The sequence below is a fragment of the Macaca mulatta genome, chromosome 2, assembly GCF_049350105.2.
Source record: "Macaca mulatta isolate MMU2019108-1 chromosome 2, T2T-MMU8v2.0, whole genome shotgun sequence".
NCBI lineage: Eukaryota > Metazoa > Chordata > Mammalia > Primates > Cercopithecidae > Macaca > Macaca mulatta.
This window is the reverse complement of record NC_133407.1, coordinates 170,656,873-170,683,354: the sequence shown is the minus strand read 5'-3', so window position 1 is coordinate 170,683,354 and position 26,482 is coordinate 170,656,873. Positions and strand designations below refer to the sequence as shown.

General features: G+C 42.0%; 1 long non-coding RNA gene across 1 annotated transcript in view; it reads left to right on the top strand.

Moving 5' to 3' along the window:
• Positions 1-26,482, top strand: part of LOC106996779 (uncharacterized) — a 29,275-nt gene that overhangs the window by 212 nt on the left and 2,581 nt on the right. Inside the window, exons 2-4 of the long non-coding RNA XR_001442819.3 lie at positions 18,209-18,508; positions 18,679-18,768; positions 20,900-21,200. This is a non-coding gene — a long non-coding RNA (uncharacterized LOC106996779). The remainder of the gene's footprint in view (positions 1-18,208; positions 18,509-18,678; positions 18,769-20,899; positions 21,201-26,482) is intronic.

Below are 26,482 nucleotides of genomic sequence, written 5' to 3'. Positions count from 1 at the left end.
GTGGGGCGATGGGACCTAGTCCAGGCCTGAAGGGAGCAGGGGGCGGGGCTCGGGCGGGGCCAGGAGCCGGGCGGGAGGAGGCCTTCACGGAGTAAACGCGTGGGACTGGGAAGGACCCCGTAATCTGTACATTGGTTACCAATACGTGGCCGCGTAGAATCATGGGAGAAAAAAAAGCGCCATCCCAATACTAACCAACAGAATCTCTGAGAATGGGGTGCATTTTGTTTAAACTTCACGGAGGGGATTCGGAAGCACAACCAAGTTTGGAACTATTAAATACTTCCAGGCATTTTACAAATATGGAAAATGAGGCCCAGAGGTGAGTTGGTGCTTTTACCCCCAACTCTGCCTCAGACATTAGGGGAAAAAGGAAGAAATGAAATAAAGAGGTTTATGCAAGGTGTGGAATTTTTAGCCAAGAACAAGTGATTTGCTTTGAGTGGTAAAGGAAGGCTCCTTTATGTCTTGACCCACAGCAAAACCGAGATCACATCAAAGAAACTTGGAAGACACCTGTCTGTCATTCCCACTTTTGTCAGTCTCCAAGACAAGATCATATTCCAAGCTCTAGTGATCCTTACCTCATTAATATCTTTCTAATAATTCATTTATCTTCAGCCTTGCTAATGCCCCCTTAAGTTCTTAAGACTCCCACAGTAACGTATTAGAAAAACAGTGTTTTAGAAACAGACTGCCAAGGTTCTAGTTCTAGCTTTGCTGTTTACTAGCTCGGTGATCTCAGGAAATTTACTTACCTCCTCCTCCAGACCTTAGTATCCCTGTGGGTAAAATGAAGATGATAATAATAGTATCAATCTCACAGACTTGTAAAATGCCAAGGCACTTCTGGCATACAAACAATAACCATGTACCATAGTTAATATTGTTGATGTTATTACCACTATTTCATGCAAGCAGTCTTACTTTATTGAAACACTTTCCATGCTCTTTCTGTGCGCATTTACACATGTCCTTACTCTACCTGGGTCATCCTGGGAAACAATCTCCCTTCCTCAGCTTTGGGGTCTTCACTTTGGGCAATTCTTCCTAAACACCCCATTCTCACTCCATAATTTGATATAGAGGCCCCTTTAATGTATTACCACAGTGCTCTATGTTGGCTTATGTATTCGTTTTCTACTGATGCTTTAACAAATTACCACAAACTTAATGACTTGAAATAAGTAGAAGTTATTTTTCATTTCTGGAGGTCAGAAGTCCAAAATTAATTTCACTGGACTGAAGTTGACAGGGCTGGTTCTTTCCAGAATCTCTAGGGAAGAATTCATTTCCTTTCCTTTTCCAGCTTCTAGAGGCTGCCTTCATTCCTTGGCTTATTTCACTATCCTCCATCTTCATTGTCAGCATGACATTTTTCAGTCTCCTCCTCTTCCTCTCTCTCACCCTCCTGCCTGCCTCCCTCTTAAAAACACCCCTGTGATTACATTGAGCCCATCAAGATAATCAGGATAGTCACTCCATCTCAGAATATTTAACTTAATCACATCTGTTTTAGAACTCCAAATTCAGGCTCATGTCCCGGATGGGCAGCTGATGCCAAATACTGAGATACTGGTGCTTGGAGAGAGAGAAGTATTTATTCTATTGGACCAAAGCGAGAGGGCAAGAGAGCAAGATCTCTCAGATCCACAATACCAAAAAAGAAGCGGGGAGTTTTTATGAAGCTAGAGAGTAATGGAGAGGGAGTTTCAAGGAATCCAGGGGAAAAGTCTGTGTTTCTTCCGTTTCAGATAATACCTTGTGCAGCCGTATGTACATGGCAGCTGGTTGCAATGTCCTTTAAGGAATTCATTCCTTCTGCAAACTATTCTTATGACCCTGAAGTTATCTCCTTCTGCTTCACAAAGAAACAGTACATCAACAGTTTATAATTACATTGTGGGAACAAGGAATACTGGGCAAAAAGCGGGTGGTTAACATGTACAGGCAAGGAAGGGCCTGATCAAACTTTTTATTATTTCAGTCACACACACACAAAAATGCTGGGGTGCTGAAATCTCAAGCAGTTTGGTTATGTATCTAGAAATCCCTTCTCAGTGCAAGGTAACATAGTTACAGATTATGGAAATTAGAATGTGAACATCTTTGGATGTAAGGTGGAAGGATCTTTATTCAGACTACCAGAGCCTCTCTCACATAATTTACCTTGCTGTATTATATTTCTTTGTTTACTTTCATGTCTGTTTCTCCAGTGGCATATGAACCTACTGAAAGCGAGAACTACCACTGACATAGCTAACTGGTCTTTCTATCTCAATGCTTAGTTCAGAGCCTGGCATGTAGTAGGGCCTCAGTAGATATTTACTGGCTGGATATGAGGTTAGATGATGCTTGAATAGAGTCTTCTGAAGGATGAATAAGAAGTCCCCAGGCAGTTAAGGGAAGAACGATATTCCTACAGAGAGATGTTAAGCAGCATGGGTTTGAAGAATCACTAGTCCTGAATTGGTACTGCTGGGACATGATTTGTGCTGAGGGATGGAGCTGGAAATACTGGTGTCAGATCATGGGAAGAATTTGGATTTTTACCTGAAGACCAGTAGTTCAGAAACCCAAATGATTATCAAAATTGCCTGGATAACTTTTAAAAGTAGAGATTTTCAGGTCCCACTTTGGAAATTCTTACTCGTTAGTTCTGAGTAGGGCTGTTTCTAAAAGGTCTTTGTGATGGTAATCTAGGTTGACATGCCCTTGCTATAGGTGATAAAGGAGTCACTCACTGAGTCTTAGGCAGAGCAGTTTTTGTCACCTTGCCTCAGAAGAGCACTCTGAAGAACAAATTTGGGAGGGAAGATGTTGGAAGTAAGGCCCATCTGTTCTATTACAAAAGCTAAGGCCAAAAACAATGAAGGCCCAAACCTTCAAGCATTTCTACTGGATATAGACAGTATTTAGATGTCTAGCATGGGTTGAGAGTATCCCTTATCTGAAATGCTTGGGACCAAAATTGTTTCAGATTTCCAATTTTTTAAGATTTTGGAATATTTGCAAATATACATGAGATAGCTTGGGTATGGGACCCAAGTACCAACATGAAATTTATTTGTGTTTCATACACACGTTAAACACGCAGCCTGAAGAAAGTGTCATGTAATATTTTTAATAATTTTGTAAATGAAACAAAGTTTGTGTACATCTTAATTACCCATGTGGACAATTTGTGGTTGTTTGGTGTCAACATCATTCCTGACTCTGAATTTATATGCTACTGTTAAGTAATCATTTTCTTCTACTTATTCACACATATGTGCTTAATAGTAAGAAAAATGATATACCATTAATGCAGTGAAAATTAATGTGTTCAGGGTAACTTGTATCGTCATGTCAAGTACTCAAAAAGTCTGGCATTTTGGAGCACTTCAGATTTTGGATTTTCAGATTAAAGATGCTCAACCTATTTACGTATTTGCATGTCTAGAATGATGATATGGTTTGGGTCTGTGTCCCTAACCAAATCTCATGTTGAATTGTAACCCCCGATGTTGGAGGAGGGGCCTTGTGGGATGCAATTGGATAGTGGGGGCAGAAATTCCCCTTGCTGTTCTCATGATAGTGAGTTCTCATGACATCTGGTTGTTTAAAAGTGTGTAGCACCTCCCCCTTTGCTCTCTCTCTCTCCTTCTCTGGCCATGTAAGATGTGCCTGCTTCCCCTTTACCTTCCTCCATGATTGTAAGTTTCCTGAGGGTTCCCCAGTTGTGCTTCCTGTACAGCCTGCAGAACTGTGAGTCAATTAAACTTCTTTTATTTATAAATTACCCAATCTCAGGTAGTTCTTTATAATAATGTGAGAATGGACTAATACAAATGACTTCCAGGTTTTCACCTTAAGTTTGAAGTATGACATTCAGAAGAAGAATAGATTTAGGTAGGTGGCAAGGGTGATAAGATGACTTTTGATGTACTGAGTTTGAGATTGCCCATGGCTATCCATGAGAAAATGTGCAGTTCACCAGTTGAATAAATGGGACTATAGCTCCAAAGTGATTGCAAAGGGATGAAGTAGAGACAGTGAATATAGGACAATATTTTTAGTAGCTTAGATAGAAGGGAAAACAAAGTTTATTGGTGACAGAGAGATGCAGGATCAAAAAGAGTATTGTTTTGTTTTGTTCTGATTTTAAGGATAGTGTACCAGTCAGGATTCCACCAACCAAAGAGAAACAGTGGGATATATATAAAGGGATTTACAGAAAGAAATTGACTTATACCATTGTAGGGGTCAGATAGGAAAGTGTGAAATTCGTAAGGCTGGAAACTCTCAGGCAGGAGCTGAAGAGGAAGTCCACAGGTGGAATTTCTTCTTTCTTCACATCTTCAGGAAAACCTAAGTCCTATTCCTTAGGCCTTTCAACTGATTGGATCAGGCTCACCCACATTACCCAGAATAATCCCCTCTAGTAAAGTCAACTGACTGTAGACATTAATCACTTCTACAGAATACCTTCACAGTAGCACCTAAGTTAATATTTGATTGAATAACTGGGTACTACAGCCTAGCCAAGTTGACACATAAAGCTGACCATCATGGATGGAAAATGACTTGATCAAACATATATATAGGCTAAAGGGAAGAATTCAAAGTGTGAAAGAAGCTGGATATTACAAAAAGGAGAAAATGGATGGAGAAAGACCCATTACTCATTCAACAAAGTTTCTGAGCATCAGTTGTTTGCCAGATACCATTCTTGAAACCAGAAGAGACAAGCAGGGATGAAATCAAGTGCTGAAGTAAAGGAGTTAACTTAAATATCAAAACCTTTTATTTTGTGAGCCAGGAAGAAAAATACAAATAGTATAGATATGGATCTATTTGGAATGGAGTGATGGGCAGCTTCTGTGTTCTCAGTGGAGGAGGACTTGAGATCATTACCAAGAGTGGAGGAGAGCAGGGAGATGGTGTTCTGGATGAGCAATGGATGTTGAAATCCGAGCTTCCTTGAATCAGGGGACATGGAAAAAGCACAGGCTATGTACATTAGAAGTAAGGTTTTAGGGCCATACTGTAAACAAATCTCTAGACTGCAAAAAAAAAAAAAAAAAAAAAAAAAAAAAAAAAAAAAAAAAAAAAAAGGCTGTAACAGATACAAATGACCATTAAATGTAAAATGTTGGCCATCTCATTAGTAATTCACAAAATACAAATTAAAATAATTTTTAGCTTCTATCAAATAGACAAAGAGTAAAAAGCACAGTGTCTAGTGTTACTAGGGCTTCACACAAAAATTTAGGTGCAAAGTTATTCTTTGTTGTAATCATGAAAAAGGAAAGTGACATTGTATCCTCACAATAATTCGATTACTTCCTAATATTTTGGCAGTGGAATTTTTTATTCCCCACAAAATCTTACATAGAAACCTACTATGTAAAACAAATATATAAAAGCAAGATTGCAGTGGTTAAGGATGTATGGGGGAATGCAAGGCCCTCCCATTAAGGCAATTTTGAGGGGCCATTTCCTGAGGTACTTGCCCAAGATATTTCCTAGAACAGTTTAAAACCCACTGTTGTAAATAAATATGTATTCATGTGAGCAATTATTAATGATACATTAAGATTTTTTTTTAAGCAGTTCAGAAAACTGTATGTCATTCCTTGAAAAAAAATGCATATCCACACGTTGAGGAAAAGGTCTGGGAGGATATAAATGAATGGTTGTTTTTCTGGCAGTAGGATAAATTTTTTTTTCTTCTATGAGCTTATTTTTTTATATTAAAAAAAGAAGTATTGTTGTAATGAGAAAAAATTATTTATTATTTTTATTTATTTACTTATTTTATTTATTTTATTTTTTTTGAGACAGAGCTTCACTTTCCTCACCCAGGCTGGAGTGCAGTGACACTATCTCGGCTCACTGCAACCTCCACTTCCTGGGAACAAGCGATTATCCTGCCTCAGCCTTCCAAGTAGTTGGGATTACAGGCACCCACCGTGCCTGGCTAATTTTTGTGTTTTTAATAGAGACGGGGTTTCACGATGTTGGCCAGGCTGGTCTTGAACTCCTGACCTCAGGTGATCCCCCCACCTCGGCCTCCCAAAGTACTGGGATTACAGGCGTGAGCCACCTTGCTTAGCGAAAAAAAATTATTTTTAATGCCAGAATGCTGTGTACCAAGATGTTTGTGTGTGTGCGTGCACATGATATGCATATGCACAGAGACATACCTTTTGGCTTATTCCCCTATGGCCTTTCAGCTCTAATCCCATGCTTCTATATTTGCTCTGTGATGCTGGGACTAGGACTCTGCAAACTACTTGGCTAGCCTGTAGATATACCAATATGGGCCACTAGAGGGAGGTTGAAGGCAAGAGCAGGAGAGAAGATTCTTCTCTGCTCCATTGTCCCTGGCAGTGTTGCCCAACCCTGTCTTCACTCCAGGTAATGGCAGTTGGTTCCAGTCCCTGACTCTTTTTGACACATGCTCAGAGCAACCCTCAGAGGTACTAGCAGCACGGGGATGGTGTTCTGTCCTTAGAGGTCTAGGTCCCAATTCTGTAAGTCCCTTTCTCTAAAAATCTAAATTCTGATAACCCCAAATTTCTTTGCCTGGTTTCTCCAGTTCCAGGGATTGTAACTGCTTTCAGCGGTTATCTCTGTGTTACTTCAGTGTTGTATCATCTTTTCATCTTAGTTTTTAAACATTCATTTAACCAATTCTTTATATTCCTTAAATTCTTTCTGGTGGCCAGGCACGGTGGCTCATGCCTGTAATCCCAGCACTTTGGGAGACTGAAGTGGGTGGATCACTTGAGGCCAGGAGTTTGAGATCAGCCTGACCCACATGGTGAAACCCTCTCTCTACTAAAAATGCAAAAAAATTAGCCAGGCATGGTGGTGCATGCTTGTAATTCCAGCTACTTGAGAGGCTGAGGCAGGAGAATCCTTGAACCCAGGAGGCAGAGGTTGCAGTGAACCGAGATTGCGCCATTGCACTCCAGCCTGGGCAACAAGAGTGAAACTCCATCTCGAAAAAAAAAATTCTTTCTGGTAAAATATATAACACTGTATTATTCTGTTTTACTAATGGACTCTGACTGATATGATATTTGGAACCAGAAGTGGTCCCAGGAAACGGCCCCTCTAAATGGAATTCTGTGCTTGGTTTGGCCATGTCCTTAGCTTTGAACACAGTAGTGATGGGGAAATTGGGTATTAGAAATCCTTGGTGTGCTGCAGCGTCATACTTAGTCACCTGAAGCTGACTGTGAGGAAGTGCCCTCTGAAATCTGCTGACTCCACGACTGTTACAGTAGCAGTGATGCTTCTGAGTGCACTGGAAAGCCTACAGAAAGTGACACACTTAGGTATTTAACACAGCTCAAGGCACAGAGAATCAGGGAGTGTCTATGGTGGCCCTAAAATAATCAGTTATTTCTTATAGTTTCATAGCTGACCTTGACCCAAAATTCAGTTCTGTGGGTTGCAGAATTACAACCTAAATTGAATTCATACACTCAAAAATCTCATACGTGAAAGTTAGAGCATTGATTGGTAGGAAGAAGGACTCTGAGCCTCGAAATTAGTTGAACTCGGGAAAAGCTGAGAATCTTGGAGCAGTCTGCTTTCCTGTGTCTGAGGAGACTTGTATGAAGACCCTATAATAACCTCAAGACCCACCAAAACCACTTCTCATCACTTCTAGAGCTATAACTAAAATTAGATCTCAGTTTGCTCCAGGGGGACAGGTACAAAGTCTGAAATGGAAAGAAATAGTTTAGATTTCAAAATAGTTGCAAAATGTTGCTAATTTTTAGTGACTGAAGTCACTAAAAATCCAAACTGAAGTAGTGTTGGATTTTAAGGTTATTAGACCCTAGAGGATGGAATATAAAGCACTGGACTAAACCAAATGTATCAATATGAGTCATCATATCAGTTTCTAGAGAGTCTTGCAGCTAGAAGTGTATCTAACAGTTTTCTTTGATGATTGAAACTTGAATCCAGCTATAACCTACATTCAATGAGGTTAAGATGCCAAAATTTTCCTGTATTAATGTAAAAGGAGGGATCCAAAGACTTAGAAAAATTGGAATGTTGGAATGGATATATAATCTGTGGTCTGCACATCCACCCCACCCCGACTGTGTCTTCTGAGAGAGCTCAGAGGTCACGCCCTCCACTAAGGCATTGAGAAATACATTAATGAGGTGCCATCAGTTTCTTTACAAAGTTCTGCAATGGCTGTCTCCTGTAGGTTGGATTGATGGTAGAAGATACCATCATTGAAATTGGCCCCTTGATTTCAGTGGGATCCCAGAATGATAAAGGCCAACTGGCAATGATTAATTACAAGAGACAGGTTGATGCGTTTACTATAATGGACAATAGGGACAAAATGGTAACCAGATTGTTTTGACTAGCAAGGAACTTTAGTGGAGGCTAATTGACCACAGTGTCTGCAGGAATTAAATAGATTGCAGCCTATGAAAATATTACTTCCTGTATGTGAAAGGAACCAGGAACTTGATATGAGAACCAAACTGGAGAGACATGACTTCTTACTTAGTTTCCAGATTTAAACAAGTTCAACAATATAGAGTCTCCTGATGGACAGGAAATTCAGGACAAGGATGTTCATCACTGTCATTTACAGTAACAAAAATGTGAACACATATAAATACTGTTGGGGTTCAAAGTGTGAGACCCTAGAAATTGAGAAAACCACAGAAGCAAGGTCATTCTCTCAGCTCTCCCACCGTTCTGCAAGAGAGCCAGCCATAAAATAATTATCTGACCTACCTCCCCTGAAAGTAGGCCATAAGACATCACGACACAGGTGTCCTGCTCTATATCTAAAGGAAATAAAGGAAGACATAAAGAAGAATCTGAACAAACAGGCCTTGCTAAGTTCTCCCCCACAATTCCTGTTTATTACCATTAGGTCATACTCTCCTTTGTCCAGTCATATTTCTCCACAACTATCCACTTCTTTCATCAGACTTACCATTAAAATACAGTTTTCCCTGGGTCTTTGGGTCATGATTTTTGAAGGGTTCCATGTCATGTAAAACTTTGGTTAAATATAAGTTTTAAGTGTTTCCTTTGTTAATCTGTCTTTTGTTCCAGGGTGTCAGCCATGAACCTTGCAATGGGTGAGGAAAAGATATTGCCTTTTCTCTCTTGCAGTATCCATGTTTCAGTTATCTGTTACTGGCTAACAATCAATAGTTTAGTGACTTAAAATAACTATGTTAATGCTTACAGTACTGTGGGTAGGGAATGTGGGCAGGGCTCTGCAGGGGTGGCTTGTCTCTGCTCCACATGGCGTTGTTGGCTGGGTGGCTTGACTGGATCGGGAGACTCCTAGATGGTTTCACTTACAAGTCTGGCATCCCTCCTGGGATGGCTCAAATGGCTGAGGGTGGACTGAGATGCCTGGATATTTATTCTCATGGCTTTACCTGGACTCACACATGTGTGTAGGGCTTCAATTCTCCTCCATGTGGCTTCTTTCTCCACATGTTATCTCATCATCTAGGACCTATCTCTCCACACAGACTCTCTACACAAATAGGATAATCTGGGCTTCTTTATATAGTAGCTGGGGTCCACCCTAAGCAAGAGCAGATGCTACAAGGGCCCTTAGGATCTGGGCTCAGAAGTCCTCAAATGCTGCTTTCATCACATTCTTCTGGCCAAAAAACTCATAAGGGCAGCCTAGGCTCCAGGAATGAGGAAATAGACCCCCTGCTTTTGTTGGGGAAAGCAGTCAAGAATATTACAAAGAGACATGGACACAGGGAGATGTGATTCACTCATTGGGGGCCATTTTTAACAACCTACTACAGTTTAATAAGAAACATTTCCTGGTCGGGCGTGGTGGCTCACACCTGTAATCCCCGCACTTGGGAGGCTGAGGTGGGCGGATCACGAGGTCAGGAGTTCAAGACCAGCCTGGCCAACATAGTGAAACCCCATCTCTACTGAAAATACAAAAAATTAGCCAGGCATGGTGACAGGCACCTGTAATCCCAGCTACTCAGGAGGCTGAGGCAGGACAATTGCTTGAATCCGGGAGGCAGAGGTTGCAGTGAGCAGAGATTGTGCTATTGCACGCCAGCCTGGGCAACAGTGCAAAACTCTGTCTCAAAAAAACAAAACAAAACAAAACAAAACCATTTCCTCTTGGAAATTATGGTATGCCTGTAGAATGAAAAACAGTTAGGGTAAGCAAAGTGGCTATAACAAACAGATCCAAAATATGTAATAGATCAAACACATTAGATGTTTATTCTCACCAGTATTCCCCATCTTGTTCAGCACATGATTATTCAAATTTTAGGTTCCTTCCATCCTGTGACCTTGAAATCTCCTAAGGCCTTGTCATCATCTGCATCCAGCTATAAGAAGGGGGAACAGATAACATAGAGGTAGGACACGCCTGCCTCTTGCAAGCATTGGCCCAAGAATATACTCATCACATTCACTCATGTTCCTTTGGCTACGCCTAACTGCAAGGGAGGCCAGGAAACAGTCTAGTTGCATACCCAGGAAGAAGGAAATAGATCAACCACGGTGACTTATACCTGTAATCCCAGCACTTTGGGAGGCTAAGGCAGGTGGATCACTTGGGGTCAGGAATTCAAGACCAGCCTGGCCAACATGGTGAAACGCCATCTCTACTAAAAATACAAACATTAACTGAGCATGGCGGTGCACGCCTGTAATCCTAGCTATTTGGGAGGCTGAGACACGAGAATCACTTGAGCCCAGGAGGCGGAGGTTGCCAAGATCGCACCATTGCCCTCCAGCCTAGGTGACAGAGCGAGACTCTGTCTCAAAAAAAGAAAAAGAAGGAAGGAAGGGAGGGAGGGAGGGAGGGATAGTGAACAACTAGAAGACTTTGCTACAATCACTTTTTTAAAAAGAAATTTTTAATGGCCCAGAGAAGTACTTGTCGCAGGCCTGACTGACTGGGGCTGGCATTGCAGGCGGTAAAGGAATTAACCAAGACAGCTATAGGTAAAGAAAGGCAGGTTTATTAGACAAAGTATGAAGATACATTGCAAGGGTGCAATGGGCAGCACAGCAAAGAAGGGGCTGTCTGCAAAGAAGCAGGGTCTGGAGGAAAGTTTTATAGGGTTGTACTGGAAGGGGTATTTATAGAACGAGGTTATACTGCTAGGGCTACGTGCAGAGCAAGGTGGTTGTACCAGCGGTGGCTTTTGTGGTTACCTGTCTCACAACAATTGTTCTCCCTGACATTGGACCCCTTCTTCATTGTTGCTTACTCATCTTAACAGGACTCCACAGTGCTCACATTTTATTAAATGAATAAAGGAGATAATAAAACTGGATATACATATGACTCCAAGTTGGGAAAGGGGCAAATGGGGATGTGTACCCAGAGTAAAAAATGATGCTAAGATATTAATAATAGTTATTTCCAGTTAGTGGGAATACAGAAGAGTTTTATTTTCTATTCTTTTAATTTTCTGAATTGTTCAGTGAACATAAATTACCTCTATAAGATGACGTATTATTTTTTAAATGTTAAAATATCTCAATTATAAACACAAAGTGCTCATTTAGCAAGGATCATTGTTGACAATCCATCTCCTATCTCAACTCCTAGAACCTCACAGAAACATAGAGGAAAAGCACCTGTTGATAGCAATCTATTTTCTGAGGTATTCAGAGGCCAGCGTGCAATTTAACACAGTCCCTAATTTACAAAAGCCATTTCTAAGTCCATTGTTTGAAGATGAATGCATTCTCTGACAAAATTAATGTAAAGAATGCTGATAAGGATCCAGGGCCAGCCCACCAAAGCCCCTCTACTGCAACCAGACACGATATTGCTACCGTTGGTTCCATAGAGACCAACTCTGGATCCCAGGATTGCTACAGAAAAGTGCTTTCCATGGTCAAGGGCAAGATAGCAGGAGCATATTTTTCCTCACCTTGTGTCACCCTCCACCCCAACAAGCCCTGGCAGCCAAAGTGGGAGCTTTTTTCTCCCCTAGTGCATGACTTTGAAATATTGTAATATAGTCTATGGAAAACTTTCAGCAGTCTGAAAGCCTTCCCTGGGCCCACCTGTCCTCTCATGGTCCACAACTGGAGAAGAGTCCTGAAATCCTTGAGCTCTGGAAAGCTTCCTGGTTTGTCCTTGGGGAATGCAGGTAGCTATATTGGAAGAACTTGCTCAAGTACAGTTCTTGACCTCTGGGGAATCCATTAGGGGAAGATCACTTCAAACTCAATAATGAAGTCCCCATATTTCTTGGGCACTTTGGGGAGAGGGAGGTCTTCTCCAGGGACTTTTCACCGCGTGCCAGTCCTGATGACTTCCTTGAATACAATGGGTATAGCCTTTCCGTCCAGAGTGGGATGTTCACTGTGCACCCACACAGAGCCTCCCAAATGCTGATCCTGCCAGGACAGATGACATCAGAGCCATTTCTCTTAAAAATACTATGTGGCTTGTGGCTTGTCCTTTAAAACAAAGATGATGTCAGCTGGAATGTTTTTAGAGGTTTGGTCTCCTTCCTTGCTTGGGGAAGGTGATTTTGGTCCCTCTTTCCACCGTGTTTTCACTTCAATGGTCCAGATCTTGTCTTGACTAGAACCAGTTTCCTCATCATGTGGAAAGTGGGAGCTTCCTCAGCAATGATGCCATGGTGGGAGCATGGAGGCAGAAGGGAGCTGCTTCCAGGCCTGGGGCAGGGGCTCCCACCAGGCATGATCCTGAAGGAGACAGGTGACGGGATGTTACATTAGGATGACTAGGAAGATGCCAGGGACCCCTAGGATGGGGAAGAAATGTTTTCCTCATGTACTTTTCCCCTCATGGAAGCAGCCATCTTAGAGACTTTGGTTCCTCTCCATCCCAAGTCCTCCATCATCCCACTTCCTTTAGTGTCCTCATCTCCAGTAACCTTCATATCAACCTCACTGCAGGCATGCACTCTCCAGCCATATCCTAAATCTTACCATCAACCAGAGTTGTTCCTTCTCTGAAATCTTGAATTCAGACATTTCCATTTCTGACAATAGTTTCCTATTTTCCAACTTTCTTACTCAAGTTACTCCCTATAAATCTGATCTTAAACTGCACTGAATCACCAGTCCCCAGCGCCCTCTTCTCTCTCATCAGTACCCCCATTTACATCTTTATTTGTCCCCAGTCCATTTCTTGCCAGCATTCTCAATTCCCTTGCCCCATGTACTTCCATGAGATTTTCCAGGCAAATGCCCAGCTCTGTAATAATTCTACCCTCTGAATGTTCTGGGATTCCAGAAAAAGCAGAAGCCCTTAGATAAGAACTCTCTCAACTTTTTGACACCAACCCTACAAACTTACTTGTTTCCCACTCATCCTGTCTTCCATTCTTTCACTTACAACAGATAAGGTGACCCTCTCTTCACCCAAGTCAAATCCTCCCATTTGCATCCTGTGTCCCAAATCCTTCTGCCTTCTCATAAGCTTCAACCAATTAATAAGTCCCCTACTTTCTTACATCAATAATAAATTCTTTCTGTTGGGTCTTTCCTATGAGTACTTAAACATTAACAGGTCTCTTCCATGTTGGAAAAAAAAAAAACTCCTTCCACTCAAGGTTTCTCCACTTGTACTATCTCCCTTTCCTTCCTTTCCTCCATCCTTTCTCCTTTCAGGCAAGTAGAGAAAGATGATGAATTCCACAGCCAAACTCCTTGAAAGCCTAACTCCTACTTCATCAAATACTCACCCTTCTACCAATTGCAATTTAGTTTCTAAATACTAATATTACAAGATCAGTCAGCATACCAGCAAGAAGCAGAGTTCATCCCACATGGTTCAAGGGGAGAAGCTGCTTCCAGAGATATAGGCAGGATGAAGACATCAAAAATGGAATCATGAGGCACTCCAAGAGCAGTGACAGTAGGAAGCCATTATCATTCCTAGGGCCAAAGAGACAAGAGGAGGAAATAGAACAGTAAGAGTGAGAACCAGGGAGAAGAGGACACCTGGTGGGAATTGAAGTCAAGGAGCGGTGGACTTACTGCCTAAGAGAAGATACTAAAGCTGAATGGAACTGGGGAAAAATATTCTGCTCTCTCTGTTTCAGTCATCCCATCTGTCATTGCTTCCCATTGTCCAAACCCAGTTGAAAGCTAGACATCTAGGGAGCCTAAGTGATAAAGTCTACAGAGCTCAGCCTTCAGGGGCACAGGGAAGAGGGGAGAATGGTGGATACACAGAATAACCGGAACATTTCACCCACAACCTCCTTTTTTATAAAAGTTGGTGTCTTGCTTTGATATTGTTGACCACTGCCTCCTTGAAATAATCTCTTCCTGTGGCAGGTGTGGCAGCATATTCAGCCACTTTTCCCTCTACAGGATGCTCCTGCTCAGTTGCTTTTGCTGGTTCCTCTTCCTCTGTCCTTTCCTTTATATTGTTTTTCTCTACAAACCCCCAAAGCTCCATCTATAAGTTGAAAATTCACAAAGGTATACCTCTAGTTCAGATTTCTTTCCTGAGCTTTAGACTTCAGTGTTTGTAACTAGAGCACATCTCTGTGTATCTGATGATCTTGAAGCACCTCATATTCAATGTGACTTCAGTTAAACTCACCTCCCGATCTGCTCCCTGAAAACTCACACCTCTTCCCGTATCTCACTGAATAACACTACTGCCCACTCAGTTATCCAATCAATCACCCAAGCCATTCTTTTCGCTGCTGATAGAATGATTTTCCAAAAATGAAAAATATGATGATTTTACTCCTTTGCTTTCATTGGCTTGTTAATTCCATGATAAATCTGAACTTCTTAATGTGGTTTACAAAGGTTGTGTCAAATACTTCTAGGTGTTCAACAAGATCCATGTTCTCTTCTTATATCTGGGTGCACAGCTGAGCTACTTTTTCCAGCCTTACTTGAATTAAGTTTGGCCAAATGACTGAGTTCTAGCCAATAGATGCCATTTCCAGAGCAGTGCGTTTTAAAAAAGCATCTGTCCCTCTTTCACACGCTCTCTTTCCCCTTCAGCTGTGAGGATGAAGCCCTAGGGGATGGCAAAATCACAAGAAGGAATTATGGCCTGGAGGAAAGTCACTGCAGACCAGGAACACCTGCTCGGACCGTTAGGTGAACTAGGAATATATTTATATCAAAAACTGAGTGTAAAGAGGTTAAGTATCCCGGTCACATGGCAAGTATTCAACAGAGTCCAGATTGCCTTACACCAAAGGCCAGGTTGATATTTGTGGTGTACTGCTTTTCTTATTATACATTAAGGGTTGTATTCTATTGCTTAATTGGCTGTCTATAGCCAGTAAAAGCTTTTTAAGAAAAAGGACCACGTATGCTTGCTAACTGTAGCTAGCAGTATATCTGGCATATAATAGGTACGCAATAAATATTCATCACCAGGTGTGGTGGCTCACACCTGTAATCCTAGCACTTTGGGAGGCTGAAGCAGGCGAATCTCCCGAGGTCAGGAGTTCAAGACCAGCCTGGCCAACATGGTGAAACCCCGTCTCTACTAAAACTACAAAAATTAGCTGGGCGTGGTGGCACACACCTGTAATCCCAGCTACTACTCGGAGGCTGAGGCAGGAGAATTGCTTGAACCCGGGAGGCAGAAGTTGCAGTAAGCTGAGATTACACCACTGCACTCCAGCGTGGGCAACAGAGTGAGACTCCGTCTCAAAAAAAAAAAAAAAAAAAAAAAGAAAGAAAGAAAGAAATTCATCAAATGCTGTGGTCTGAATATTATATCCTCCAAAATCCTTAAGTTGAAATCCTAACCCCCAAGGTGATGATATTAGGAGGTGGGCCTTTGAGGAGGTAACTGGGTCACAAAGGTAAGAGTCCTGATGAATGGAATTGGTGCCGTTGTAAGATAGACCCAAGGTCATTAGCCCCTTTCACCTTGTGAGAACACAGTGAGAAGGCACCAACTATGAAGCAGGAAATGAACTCTCCCCAGATACCAAATCTGTGGGTAGCTTGATCTTGGACTTTCCAGCCTCCAGAACTGTAAGAAACAAATATTTGTTGTTTACGAGCCACCCAGTTTGTGATATTTTTGTTATAGCAGCCCGAATGAAGTATGACATCAAATGAGTAGCACTGGTGACTTAAGGAGAATATAGTGACAGGGAGAGCCAATAAAACCAGTTATTCCTCCTCTCTTGTTTTATTGCTTTTGGCTTGGTGAGAGAAGAGTATTTTGAGGAAGAGGGCAGAAATCTCATGTGTAAAGGGCAGAGGTCAATCAAGAATTGATAGTATCCGAAATGTCATGAACTCTCCCATTTCAAAGACGCCTGAAAGAGACAAAGTCGTTTGCATGACTTTTAGGAGCTGCCTCTAGCTTATTTTCCCAATAAAAATTATACCTAAGGAAGAAATTTCCAAATTTCTGCCATGTAGAATGATTTTACATCCAAATCTTGTTCACACTTTAATTTCTAGTTCAGAAAAGTCCCTTATTTCACCTGCTCCCAAAACTAGAACTGGAAGTAATCTCTTTCATCTCTGATTTTTTTTTTTTTTTTTTTTTTTTGACATGAGTCTCACTCTGTGGCCCAGGCTGGAGTGCAGTGGTGCTACCTTGGCTCACTGCAACCTCAGCCTCCTGGGTTTAAGAGATTCTCCTGCCTCAGCCTCCTTAGTAGCTGGGATTACAGGTACATGTTACCATGCCTGGCTAATTTTTGTATTTTTAGCAGAGACAGGGTTTTACCCTGTTGGTCAGGCTGATCTCAAACTCCTGACCTCAAGTGATCCACCCTCCTCAGCCTCCCAAAGTGCTAGGATTACAGGCATGAGCCACTGCACCCGGCCCTCATCTCTGAATTCTGATATCGTGTTACCTCTACCTCTCTTGTGAGCTGCCCATGGTCTGCCTTGTTCTCAAGACATTTACTCTCAGCTCTGTAAGTACCTTCATGCAGGTGATGAATTCATCTTCCATAGCATTGGCATGTGGGTGCTCAGGGAATATTTGTTGAATAAAAACCAAATGAATTAACTAATGAATAAAAAATCCTTCCTATATGAACCAATCACTAACCTAGCATTAAGAATTTCTTAATTCAGGCCGGGCACGGTGGCTCACGCCTGTAATCCCAGCACTTTGGGAGGCCGAGGTGGGCAGATCACCTGAGGTCAGGAGTTCGAGACCAGTCTGACCAACATGGAGAAACCCCATCTCTGCTGAAAATACAAAAAAATTAGCCGGGCGTGATGGCGCATGCCTGTAATCCCAGCTACTCTGGAGACTGAAGCAGGAGAAACGCTTGAACCTGGAAGGCAGAGGTTGCAGTGAGCCAAGATCATGCCATTGCACTCCAGCCTGGGCAACAAGAGTGAAATTCCATCTCAAAAAATAAAAATTAAAAAAAAAAGAAGAATTTCTTAATTCAAAAAGCACAACAGCTCTAGAGGGCACTGGAACACATTTGAAAGGTCAGTCGTACACTGATGCATAATGTGTTAATATCCCATACTCTAGTCTCCACAATTTTTCCTGGATTCTAAAAAGAGTAGTAGTAGATTTTAATTAAAATTGCATGCTTCTACCTGGATATACTTTTTGAGCATTTTCTCATGTTTAGGGCTTAAAAAATAAGCACATTCTCTTGAAATGTAACTTGTATGCAAAAGTCTTAAGAAGACAACCTCTCACTTTCATGAAGGGACTCAGAAGGTATAAAACAAATACGTTTTATTTAAACTTCTGAAATGAATTTTGGTTTGGAATTTGATCTGAATATATAGGTCTAAACCCTAGTTTACAATCTCGAGTGTATTAAGAATTAGAATTTTCCTGGGTCACATGCTGACTTTCACTTTCTGGAAATGTTTTAAAATGAGGGTACAAGAATTTTATAATTATCTCAAAATACACAAAATGATTGTTCACCAAAAGGAAGAACAAGCGTGGAGAAATGAGAAACCAGTTCTCAGCAAACAGAAATAAAAAGGGGATGGAATTAAATCCTGTTGCTGAGAAATAAGATTCTCATAGAACAACCGTTCCAACTCCATTCATTTAGATGAATTCCATTCATTTAGATAATAGCTTGAAATGTAATTATTCCCCGTGGACCTTTGCGCTGATGCATTACAGCATTTGCCTCAGAGATCAGTCCTGTTATGGCTTGTTCAATATCCGTTCTCTCCACCAGAGGGCAGCAAGAGGCTGCACCCAGATTACTTTCTAAATGAGTCATTCTGGTTTCAGTGAGAAGCCACGCGGAGGAAGCTACTAGGTTGCAGCCCTCCTCTGCAAACCAAGATCCACAACCTCAGACAGAATAGAGACGAATCGCCTTATCCCTGGCAGAAGATTTTCAGATAATTGGAGACACGTCTCACAGGCAAAATGCACAGGATGTCAAGGCTTGCCCCCCGAAGAAGGAGTCAGTGGTGGTTTTGAACAGGAATGGCATCACTTAAATGTATTTTCAAGGAGCAGAGTCATCTGATGCTAAGAACGGCTAGACTGAAAAAAAAAGAAAAAGAAAAGAAAAAAAGTTGATAGGTACGCTCGAATGTATTTTATCTGAGTTAAATACTAAATGCCCAATAATTGGACTTGGAGAAAATGAAATCATTATTTCTACTCTTTGACAGCCTTGAGACAAAATTATCAAGTCAAATTTATAAGGCTTCAGATTTGGTTGCTTGTTTTGCCTTCTTCTCTTTTTCCAGTTACCTCCTGAGAGTTGGGCAATGATCAGTAAGATCCTTCTACTGTGGCTGCCAGCAAGTCCGTGCCTGATTTGATGAGATTCTGAAAAGGTACCAGTACCTCCTCCCTCCAAGGCCTCTCATGGAACATAAAACCCTAGAACTATGCCAAGGGACAGAGCCAAGCCACATTTCAGTGTCTGCTGCTGAACCAAGCTCTGAGCAGGGGCCATCTTTTTCTGCTCAAGAAGTTGTTACTGAATTCTTTCAAGTGCTTGCTTTGGGGACAAAAATGGTCAAGAAAGATAGTCTCTGTACAACCAACATTTCCAGGAAACCCATTATTTGTGCATTATCTGTATACTCACAAACACATAAGCACATGCACACATGCCAAGAAACAAAAAATGTTCAGTTAAGAGTCATGTTCCTAAAAGCTTTATCTTTTACACCAGTATTTATTGCAGTATTATTATTGCAGTATTTATTGCAGTATTATTCCAGTATTCAAATAACAAGGTACTAAAGTGTGTTGCAGCTGATACGTGAACTCACATCTAACTCAGGTCAACCCTGGGATAAAAATGAGCATCGAAGAGTCTCCCCGCTACAAGTATGTAGGCACCATGAGAACAGCAATATTTAGTTTCTTGTTCCATCCTAAGTGCCCAGAACATTTCTGATGCTCAATTAATGTTTGCCAAATAACGAAAATACTTAGGGAATGTTCCACATCAGAGACAAACATACCGTCTCTTAGTAAGTCCATTTTAGACAATCCTCTTCTCCCTCCAGCATTAACACAGATCGTGATTTCTTTAGGTGGACACTAGCTGAATTAGTTGGCTTGGATTTAGGGGCCATGTTGTATGCACTGTTAACAACAATCATATCTAAAGGAGCAAGATGCTCACCCGGGAGAAGTGCGTGGGCACAGATACTGGCGGAATAAATGGAAGACTCCCATCTCACGCTCTCTCTGGAATAGGGTTGCTGGATTTAGCAAATAAACATACAAGGTATTCAGTTACATTTGAATTTCAGATAAATGAGTTTAGCATGGGACAAACTTATACTCAAAAATATTCATTATGTATCTGAAATTCAAAATGAACTTGGCCTCCTTCATTTTATCTGGCAAGCCTACCATGGGGCATACACTTTCTGAGTGGAAAGGTGGGAGGATGGTCTGACTTTTTCATTTGTGACCTCTCTTTCTCTCTGGGCACATAGGTTGTATCCTTTTAACTTTAATGTATGAATGCCGTTGTAGTATGATAATCACAGTGGATTCCATTTAATCCCTTCAAGTGTGCCATCAAAAATCCTAGTATTTTGAAAACGTTCCCTGCGCTTAAGGATTTGAGAACCACTAGTACACAAACTTTAGTAAGCAGCCTTCTTTCATCTGAATGAAGGGTGTACCCTACAGTCTTCTGCCTCTCCTTTACATTGGGAAATTATTTCTGGGCGGATACCTTTGTTTAGATGGTTGAAAATAGGCTTCGATGGCATTGTATTTCCTAAGTAACTTCCTGCCAATTATTAAACTCTTCATTATAAAGTGGGTCTAATACCCCACTCAGGGGGCGATGCAGGGGTTCCTAATGGAAGAGTATGGGGAAAAAAAGGACTCAATTAAGTGATGATGATATGAACTCAACTTTTCCAACACAAATAAGGCTTAGAAAAAGTGATCCCCAGACTTCTGTTCAAAACATCTTGTATTAGTCCTGGACCACAGCCAGTCTTTCCTGAGAACCCACACCTAGTTGTGACTCTAAACAAGTAATTAGTTCCTAGCTACAGTCCTAAAGAGACCAGGTCCACCTGAGCATCCCTGTGCTTTATGGGCCAACTTAGCCAGAAGGCTCAGCGAATAACCCTGATACCTTGAGTGGAGGCAGGAGGAGTGGCCAGAGGCAGAGGAATCCAGCTACTCACCAGGGAAAGGATTCAAATAGATGCTTTTCCATTAGAAAGTCTCTGTTCAAATGATCTCAAAGCTAAAAATTATACAATTTTGTAAATAAAATTCTCTTTTGTCACTTATAAGCATTATCACTTTTTATTGAATTATACTATAAATGAATATTGTTGAATCAAATGAGACTAATTAAATCAATGAAAATAAAATGTTTACCTTTCTGGAAACCATCAGTATATTATACGCCATTTAAGGCATTTTATAAATTAACACCAATATATCCTTCCAATCTCATTTCCTTCTGCTTCTTTCTAGGACTACTACATTCTAGCCAAAGGTTTCTGAACCTTGGCACTATTGACATTTTAAAGGGGAGAATTCTTTGTCGTTTGGGAGAATCCTGTGCATTGTAGGATATTTAGTGGCATCTCCGACCTCTACCCACTGGATACCAGCAGAACATCCCCTCCCCGTGCAAGAGTGTGACAATTAAAAAATGTCTGTAGGAATTGTCAAATGTACCCTGGGTGGCAAAATCGCCCCCATGAAGAACCATTGGGGACAAAATCACCAGCACTGAGGACCACTGCTCTGGCCCACGAGACAGCTTTTCCAGGTATGAACACATTTCCTCAAGCTCTACCCACACTCCCCCACCACACTACACACACATTTCATTCCTGTTTCCTTGACCTAAAACACCCTGCTTTCCCCCTTTCCATTGACAAACTCGTACTTATTCTCTGAGGCTTAAATCAAATGCTACCCTATATAGCTTTCCTTACAATCTCTGCCAACTTCATTTCCTTTCCCTCCTCTAGGCTGCTGTGAGCACTGCACACATCTTTACTTGTACTAATAGTGTTGACCATACGATGTTGCAATTATTTATTCACCCTTCCCTCCTTCTCCCGAGAGGCTATTTCTCAAGAGCAAGGTCTGTGTAACTATACTACCCAGCATGGTTTTCTGTCCATGCATGTCTCTGTGAGAGAGCGAATGTGTGTGTATATGTGTGTGTGTGTGTGTGTGTGTGTGTGTGTGAGATCTGACAAACATAATATATACAGCACTCTGCTTTGTTGAAGTGTAAGACAAAGTCCTAAGCTATGCCATTTACTATATTTCCTAAAGAAACGTGGATTTTAGTTCTCATCACGTAGATTAATTGGTTAGACTAGATCTCACTAGACCTTATGTTCCCACAAATCTGGATTACTATTTTTCCAAATATGCACAGTATTTTCCCATCTCTACACCGCTGTGGAAATTGTTTTCTTCACCTGGAAAGTTCTGCTGTCCTTTCTCTCTGTCAAAATCCTCCTCAAACACCACCTCTACTTTTCACAGTCCTGGACACACACACACCATGCACACACACCACTCACACACACACACAAAACACACACACAACACACATGTTGTGGTTTCTTCTTTCTGAGAGAGCCCTTGCTTTTTTATCTTCTTTTCTAGTTCTCCTAACTTTCTGTCTTATCCCCAATGGTCTCCTCTTAAAGTTGGATTGTACTCCTCGAAGGCAAAGACTGTATCTTCCTGTTTCTACTTCTGTAGCTCCTCATACAGTGACTTGCTCATACTAAGTATTGAGTAAGAATTTATTACATTGAAGAGAAAAATCAGAGATTGTCTCAAAAACACTGAGTTAATATCCAGACAAAAATGTGGGTAAATTCAGAAGGAGAATGGATTTTGACAGCATCAGAGTCAAACTTTAGAAAGATGAACTTATCTGGGCTGGGAAATAATGAACATGCACCATTGGGCACCCATGGTGGTTCAAGGACAAGGTGAAACCATAATAACAAAGATGGCAAGGACCATTTCAGAGTAACAGAAATGGGATTGGGTACCTAATTGGAGATGGGGCAAGGGAAAGATTGGAATGATATATATTGGAATAATATCATTCCAATCCTGAGTGGGCGCTGGGGTGATGACAGCATCACTCATCAAAATATAAAGGCTTGAGGGAGAAGGAAAGAAAAGTCAGCATTTGAGAAACCAATGAGCTACCTCAAGGAAAATATCACAGAAACCATTGGAAATGTGAGAGTGAGGCTCAGAGAAGTTGAAGGACCTAGAGACAGGGTTTTGGAGCCAGTCATCTAGCCGAGGCCAAGGGTCATTAGGGGATAACTGAGGAGTAGGGTCTGTGACAAGAGAAGGGAAGAGGGGCTGGTGGGGAAGGGAGTAGCTGAGGAACAGTGCTACAAAAGCCAGGAGGGAGCAAGGTTTCAATAACGTGAACATTTCAAGAATTGAAACGATGCAGAATTCGGTGAGCATGAGGGCTGGAGATGTGTCAGTAGACTCGTGAATTGGAGATCTGCTGACTTTTGGGAGAGGAGACTCAGTAGGGAGCAGGGGCTAAAAGCTGTTAGGTCAGGCTTGAAGGAGCGGTGAGAATGTCACAACTGAGAGTGAAGAAACCACTTTCCTCAACAAGTGTGTTAGTAAAAGGAAGGTGATAGGTACCTGAATACCTTGAGGGAATAGCAGTGCTTAAAAAAGTTTTGTTTGTTTTTAGGTTGTGCAAGACTGAATCTTGTTTGTTGAAGGAGGGTAAGGAACCGGAAAGTAGATTTTGAAGCACTAAGAGAGAAAACTGAATAAGCAAAGTCTCACAGGTGTGCTGGGGTTGGGCTCCCTGAGGAAGGGCTGCCTTTGGAAGGAAGAAGGGTATCTACCCCTGAGAGAGAAGGAAAGAGTGGGTTAGGAGTGAGGAATTGCATAACTAAGGCAATGAAGAGACTGAAAGGACCCACCTCTAGACATTTCCACTCTGCTGGAGCAAGAGGGTCAATGGTGAGCCAAGGCCATAGGGTTTGTGAAGCTGGAGTTCCACACACGTGATCCTGAGATAAATGTCTCAGGGAATTGACAAGATTATTGAAATGATTGAAAAGCATCAGTGAGGTCCCAGGATTCCTTTCAGATGGGTGTATCTTTTTCTAGAAAATTCCTTCACATCCTTCATCACCCAGCTCAAATGGTCCCTTCTCCGGCTCACCCAGGTGGAAACAAAACTCATGGGAGTCATTCTGTCTCCCTGCAACTCCACAACCGTTCTAAAAATACTTACCTTGCTGTAGCTGACATTTTATGCTCTCTCGTTTGTCTCTCTCACTGGTTCTTGAGTTTCTAATTGGATAAAGATCATAATTTATCTCTAAATTCCCAGTGTCTGGGAACATGGCTAGCACATATTAGGCGCTCAAAGGGTGACATGTAAGTGAATGAATGGAGAGACGAACACAAGAATGAATAATATTTTCCCCACTGGTGGAAGCTGACTTTTGCTTATAGCATCATTCATTAATGAGAGGAGGGACAGTCCCAAGGAAGTCTGGTCCTCTTTTCTGGCTGCACAAGATGAGAGAAAAACTGCACATGTGGCTACATGTGAAGTCAAAGCAAATGAGAACAATCATAGCCATGAAATGAATGTGAAATGCAAATGAGTTTCTCAAAACCCATATGCAGTTCTGAATAGCAGAAGAAAAGAGTGGGAGGATGGGGAACTGAGTGAAGAAAGGGACCAAGCCCAAGATAATTTTCAGTTGGGAACGGAATGACTTCCTAAATCGTAGAGTGTGTGGTCCAGAAAGCAGAGAGCCACAGATGCAGTTACTGTAAAAAGCCCCTCGTGACTTTTTTTTTTTTTTGGGAAAAAAGAAAGTCTGTTTTGAATCTGGCTATCTCTCTAGCATAACTTTGCCTTAAAAAGCCATGGCTCTGTGAAATGCTGTTTCAGGTGGAATTCAGTTTAATGTGAATATGTGATACCTTGCAACACTGGTGAGTCTGTTTACTGAACCCCTACTGTGTATTCTGCATGTCTGTCTTTATTTTTCACAACCTTCCTGCTAGATGAGTGTAATTATCCCTGTTTTACACATGAGGAAACTGAGACAAGGAACAGATAGGGAAGGAACCTAGGATTGGACTGGTATGCAAGGCCTAGATTCAAGACCAAGTTTTTCTAACTGTAAAACCTGTATCTGTCCACTCTATTACATGATGCTCCATCAAGTGTAATTAGAAACAGGCAGCCATGGGGATGCGTAGAATCAAGGCCAGCTTTATGGGCACACTACCTGTGTGGTGTATGGACCCCATGTGTAGAAGGGCCTGGTCCTTGGTTTAATGTTCTGCTGCTTGAAATTCTTGAAATTCTCATTTTGCACTGGGCATTTTCATCTTGCACTGGGCCGCACAAATGATGGAGACAGTCTTGCATAGAATCAGAATGTTGGAGGTGGAAGGACTTCGAGAGGTCATCCATTCCACCCCCACCCGTCTTGCAGATGAAGAAACTGAGACTAGGACAGTAGAACTGGTCACCTTCAGTCACAAGCTCATTTGCCTCAGAGCACCAATATAACCCAGGTCCCACAGAGTTTCCCGTTTGCTACAGGAGCTTATCTCCAGCCAAAATATCACTTGTGGCTGAGCTGGGCCAAGTCATTTCACTCCTGGGCAAATGGTCCTGGTCTTTTCATGAAACCAAAGGCACATAAACCTGAATGTGATTCCAGCAAAACCGCAATGTCTACTCTGTGGTAAAAGAAACCTTTAGCTGAGTGTCTCACCAAACACCTCTCTCTCCTGCCCAAACCTCACCAACATGCATTTCCTATGCTGGGTATGCCAGCTCAGCCAGGATCAGGGCGTGGTCACTGCCAGGGCAGCGAGAGAGAGGTCAGGCTTAAGGCCAAGGCCCAGCTCCCACCAAACCTAGCCTAGAGAGGGATGAGCACTGGGCCCAAGGCATAGATATTCCACATCTACTAAACTGATACCACATTAATCCCTTTCAGAAGGGCCTCTTAGAGTTACCCTCAGGTCATTAAGACAAATAACCAAGCATTGGTAAGAGTTTGTGCTCACCTCTTCCATGCCCACATATTTGGATTCTCCAAAAGAGAATGTTGGGCTCTGATTGTCAGCCTACAAAACATACATTTGCGGCCAGGCACGGTGGCTCACGCCTGTGATTCCAGCACTTTAGGAGACTGAGGCAGGTGGATCACTTGAGATCAGGAGTTCAAGACCAGCCTGGCCAACATGGTGAAACCCCATCTCTACTGAAATACAAAAATTTGCTGGGCGTAGTGGCACACGCCTGCAATCCCAGCTACTTGGGAGACTGAGGCAGGAGAATCACTTACAGGAGAATCACTTGAACCCAGGAGGCGGAGGTTGCAGTGAGCAGAGATCACACCACTGCACTCCAGTCTGGGGGACAGAGCTAGACTCTGTCTCAAATGAAAAAAATAAAAAAAGAAAACATGGATTTGCCTCAGGCACACCGAAGTTGGTGGCTCTGCTTAGTGGAGAGCTGGGACTGAGATCCATTGGGTTGTTCTGAAACCACATGTGTCTGCCCCAGCCCAAAGGAGAAAAGTGTGGCACATACAGATGACCAAGGAAACTGGTTGTGTCTTAGAAGAGCCTCTCTTGGCCAGGTGTGGGGGCTCATGTCTGTAATCCCAGCACTTTGGGAGGCTGAGGTGGGGGGATCATGAGATCAGAAGTTTGAGACCAGCCTGGCCAATATGGTGAAACCTCGTGTCTACTAAAAATACAAAAATTAGCAGGGTGTGGTGGTACACACCTGTAGTCCCAGCTAATCAGGAGGCTAAGGCAGAAGAATCACTTGAACCCAGGAGGCAGAGTTTGCAGTGAGCCAAGATCATGCCGCTACACTCCAGCCTGGGCAGCAGCAGAGCGAGACGCCGTCTAAAAAAAAAAACAAACAAAAAGCCTCTTTTGGTTTCCTGGAATTGTGGTAAAGTTTTGCCTGTAGAAACAGTATGAACAATTTTCGTTTTCAGGTTAGTGAGATAGGACGGACACACATAAGCCCCACCTAAC